Raw genomic sequence first — 5115 nt, 5'->3', positions numbered from 1 at the left:
TTGCTCAAAGGCTCTAATGAAGGAATGGAATTGCAGTGGGTCACCATCAAAGCTGGGAATTTCTCTAACAGGCAGGAAGGAGGCTTTCTGCTGTTTTATTAATATTTCAGTAATGTCATTTTGCCTTTTCAGTATGTCTACAACATTTTCTGGGCTAATTGTTCTTTCATTAGTATGGCTGTTAATTTGGACAGTGACTGGTTCAGATTTCAGTGAATGCTGTCGGGGGTTTTGCGTTTTAGCAGGGGGGTGTTGAGATAAAGCAGAGCGATGTTGACTTGTGTGGCTGCTTGCTTTCGAACTGACGGAGCCAGCTCCGGCTTGCCGTAGTACTTTTGCTTTGGCTTCTGCGGCTGTAAGTTCAGCTGTTAATGCAAGCGTTTCTTGCTTGGCCTTTATCTTTGCCGCCTCCATATCCAACATATGCTTTTGTTCCAAAGCTTTTACTTTTGCGCTCAAAGCAGCGCGCTCTGCCTCGGCTTCTACGTAGGCAGTTGTTAAAGGGAAAATTCGCCCATTTTCATGTGAATGGTATATCAGGGCCGAGTATATTAGTAGTCTATTGAAAAAAGCCCCCCAAAAATTGATCCGAATTGGCAGAGAGCACAATGATTTCGGATTTAAACTGATGACGCGGGGCTGACGTAGCCGTTTTTACAGTTCCTACAGGCCCCAGGATGCATTGCGCGGGGGGGTACGCTCTGCAGCCAGCCTGCCCAGATTCCGAGCTGCTCGCGTTACCATGGTGACAAACACAGCACGGACCTGACCCGTGTAAGCAGTACAGTAATAGCGCGCTTCGTATTATTTCACTGTTGGACTACTACCACAAAGAAAACATGCCGTCCTATAATGTGCCTAGATGCGCCAACTTTAGGAAACAGAAAAGAAGCAGGAGTAAGCGTAAGCTGAAGATACTAGGCCCTACCTGTTGCCTATTCACCGGCGTGATGCATAGCCCCAGCCCCGGGAAAAAGAATCCGAATAAAGGTAAGCTAACGTGAGCTAAATTGCATAGTAGCCTACTGTAGTTAGTATCAGTGTTTCCCCTACATTAATAACTGTGCTGCCCACACCGCTGTTGAATATTGTGTCCCGGTGTAAGGCTGATAGATGGGGCAAGGAGGAATTAGTCTACCGGTTGTAGCTGTAGCCAAGTTACCTTAGCCGCTAAGCTACAGTTAGAAGTGAACTCGTGAGGGGGGCAGTAGGCCCCTCTGTGTATCCTTGAGGAAGATTTAGTTGCATTTGCAAGACTGTTTGTGTGTGACTGTGTGTTTGTTTTCCATGTGCATGGTTATTAGCGATGTCGTTAAAATGATCAGCTTTCCAAAACCATAAACAATTGCTATGCTGATGGTGATGGCTGGGTGATTAGCACTGATGTCCCTAGTCTTGTGTCGTCTTGGCTCTTCCTAATGCAAATGCATAGCCACACCCTGGCATACAGTATGCTTGGCTGCTAATATAAACATGATGTCTTCTTAGACAAAAGACTACTATTGTGTTAGTGCACTAACTGACTGACCTATCTATGGTTACATAGTGGTTTGTCTGTTTTATATATTTATTGCAACAGCAACATTATCTTTACAGTATAACACATTGATTTTTCTTTTGTCATCTCTTCAGTGCTGGGCTGGCCTTGTGATACAATCATAATTTGTCATTTCAGGTGAGGTCCAAAGGAAGATGGTGTATTGTCCGAGGACCACGCACTCTGTTGTGAAGACTGTTTACATCCCGCACACACGCACCACTTCAGAGCATCCCTCGTAGAACTCGTCATCACATGAAGAAGAGACTGCTGCCTGCAAAGTGCTGTCATCATCACTACAGCTCCCTCAGCCTGCCCTCCCTCACAACATGTCCAAAACCAACTACAGAAGAAGCTGCTGCTAAACATCACTCAATATTTCAACAGTAACTTGACGAAGGAAGCATTATGCTACAATTGTTTTTCCCAACACACTGGAAACTCAAAGCTTTTGAAAATGTTATTTTTCTTTTTTACATTTGTATATGTACATACTTTACAGTTGTGTGTAGAATAATGCACACTGTTTTACTTGCTTGTTATATTAAACTCTATCTATGCCTTATAAAGTGTTTGATTCTCTGAAACTATTTCACTTTTAGTTGATAAGTCAAACCTATGTATTAAAATGGTTACCTATGCAATGACAAAAAACAATCATGTTTATACAAAATTATTTTTATTTGTAAATACAGTCAAGGAGAATTGACACATTTTCACATGATTAAATCTCAATCAGTGTCCATAGTTAGCAGCAGTATTTACAGGTCAAAATATTTGATCATAGCTCATCCGTAGCTTCTACGTAGCGTCTTCTTCAGCCTGTCGCCTGTAGTGACCATTTGGAGATGGATATTTGGCTCTGATGCGCTGTATGACACAATCAGGTAAGACGATGCGGTCCCCTTGCCAAGTCTCTCCCCTTTGGAGCACCCACTCAATCAAGAACCGACGTGTGACAAGTCGATTATGTCTAAAGGAATTAAAACACAAAACAAGTGGTTACTCTCCACAAAGCTATAATGTAACAATAGCAGCCAATGTAAGAACAAAAGACTGGTCATTTTATTTGACCTGTTGTAAAGGGTTCTTCTGAAAAGTGCTATAGACATGCTAAGTGCAACATCAGTGCAATGGCTCAGACAACACAATGTGACAAAGATAACGTTACAACATGCTAGAAAAAAATAATGTTACTCACTCAATGATCATCTGCCCTCCCGGTCTTGCTGGTATTTGTTGTCTTTTCCAAATTATTTTTGGGATATTGAAAATGTCTCTCGGTTTCTAATGGTGGTCCAGTTGTATTGTCTTACAAGGCTAACCCTAACCAAGGCTGAAACAGCTGCAGCCTCGGCCTCTCTGCATACTGTATTTCCTCGCTGAATTTCTTCAGCAGTGTAGGCTTCTCTGGCCCAACTAAATACCCTGCTGGTTCATTCCAGTCAGCCAACACACTTTTTAAAGTATCCTCATCCATATCGTCTGTGCCCATGTGAAAAGATGCAATTTTCAATACAGGAAATGATACAAGTAAACTGTCACGGACCATGGGCATGGACAGACGGTTTGTTTTGGTTCGCACGTGCTTTTAGAGCCCGCCCCCTGGATTCACAGGGAGGGGGGTTGGTGAGCTCGGCTCCAAGAGTCTGTAGTCTGCACGAGCTCTTCCTTGACACGGAAACGTCACAGAAACGTCACCGGTGAATGGATTTTTGAAGCTCGGCCCCCGCGAAACGGACGATGTTGAAAAAATACACGGGGATATAATGCAACCCAAAGGATATTATGGTAGATGAGTTAAGGTTGAAAATCGGCGAATTTTCCCTTTAATGATTTGGAGCTGCTGGCGCATGAGGACACTTGTGACGCGCTACGGCCAATCTCACAGCATGCTTGTGCTTCATCAGCGTTATCAACAACATCAGCATCAACTTGTTCACTTAAAGCATTTATGTCATCCATTTTATCTTCTTCCCCAGACTCATCCTCACACATCCATGAGCCAACGGTTGTTAGGAATTCTTTGAATTCAATTAACTTTGGCTCGAACCAATAAGCATGATCAGCTTCTCTTTCCTCAGCCTCTAGCAATGATTGAACATCCACTTGCAGATCCATAAAGTTTTTTAGCAGTTCATTGAATGTGTCCACATGTTTACTCACATTTTCTTTGACTTCATTTGTTTTCATCATATGAAGCACTTCATTCTTTTTCCTTGTCACTGCGCCAAGCCTTCCTCTGCGCGATTTAATTGTTTGCAACAATCTTCTTTCTGCGTCCACAACTTGATCAGTATCGCTCTCCATTTCCACTTCTTAAAGCTGCAGTTGAGAGTTTTTTTACTGTAATATTTGGCAAAACTGTCATAATAGCCATTCAGCTATATGTAGGTGAAGTGGTCTGAAAATATTTTTTTATCACTTTGCTCCCCCCTGCCTCTGTGTGCTGCCCCCCAAAATTGCCACCGCTCATGTTAATTTTGACCAATCAGAGCGAGGTCAGATTCTCCGTTCTTATTGGCTGTGGGACCTTGGCAACGACGTTGATGCGTCAGTTGCGTGAGCGTTCACGACCCTAGCAGTCTGACACTAGCCTACTGTTTGGTACTAGGCTACTACGGCGGACAGCGAGTAGCAATGTCTTCACAAACGAACCCTCAATTTACCATTCCCAGGATACTAACAACTAACACCACTAAGACAGCAAAAAAACGAGGAAAGACGAATGTTGAAAAGTTAACTGCTGAAAGGGAGACGGAGAGAGCTCGAAAAAAAGTACACCGGCCATGTCTTCTTGCCCTATCACATCAAGACCTCTCCGACCGTGACCTCGTCCCCTTCCTCTGCCCCTAGGCTGCCTGCCGCTAGCAGCAGGACGTCCGCTGGCCCTATATAGCCCTCGTCCTGTGCTCAGTGTTGCCAACTCAAAGCGATGTTGTCGCTATATTTAGTGACTTTTCAGCCCCCCTGGCGACTTTTTTTTTCTGGTGTTATTGGTGACTTTTTTCGCCAAAGCAAGTAGGCCTATCACCTCTTCTCAACGAGCAGCGGGAGCACTGACACGCAGCCCGCTCCTCGCGCAGCAGCCCCGAGCAGCCCCTCCCAGCTGCGGTCAGAGCAGTAGCATAGATAGTAGGAGATACACACACACCTCTCCGCTCTGTTACAATTAGTTTGCTATCTTGCCTGGCTGTTACAGCTACTTTTGTTAGGCCTACCAGCACACTTACAATGATTTTAAGCTAACATACATGGTCTGTCTGTGATTAAAATGTAGATGCTCAATATGTACGTATGTAGTTATCATTACTAATGTTTAATCACCTCGGAATCGGACATGGTGTTTGTCTCCTGTCAATGTAACTGAATTCACATGAACGCGCATAGCTGTCGTTCGGAGGGAGGAACTACAGCAGGTAGAGCGTTGGGAAAACAGCCGTTGGGATGCCAACGGCTGAACCTCTCAACTGCAGCTTTAACTTTCACACAAACCTTGGCAAAAGCAGTGCGCAGTGAGCGCTTCCAACGAAAGGCCTGGCGAGGCTCCACCGCGTGCCAGCGGTCTATTGTTCAGC

The 5115-nt window shown here is 44.4% G+C and overlaps 1 long non-coding RNA gene across 1 annotated transcript; it reads left to right on the top strand.

Annotated features, from left to right (window-relative positions):
• The first annotated feature begins 276 nt into the window (after positions 1–276).
• Positions 277–2106, top strand: LOC307250744. The gene is made up of 2 exons (XR_013844879.1): positions 277–990; positions 1676–2106. It is a non-coding gene; the product is annotated as an uncharacterized lncRNA (long non-coding RNA).
• Positions 2107–5115: the final 3009 nt, after the last annotated feature.

This window comes from Ammodytes marinus, assembly GCF_949987685.1.
Source record: "Ammodytes marinus genome assembly, chromosome: 5".
Lineage (NCBI taxonomy): Eukaryota > Metazoa > Chordata > Actinopteri > Uranoscopiformes > Ammodytidae > Ammodytes > Ammodytes marinus.
The sequence above is the reverse complement of the archived record's forward strand: the minus strand, read 5'-3'. Positions and strand labels throughout refer to the sequence as shown.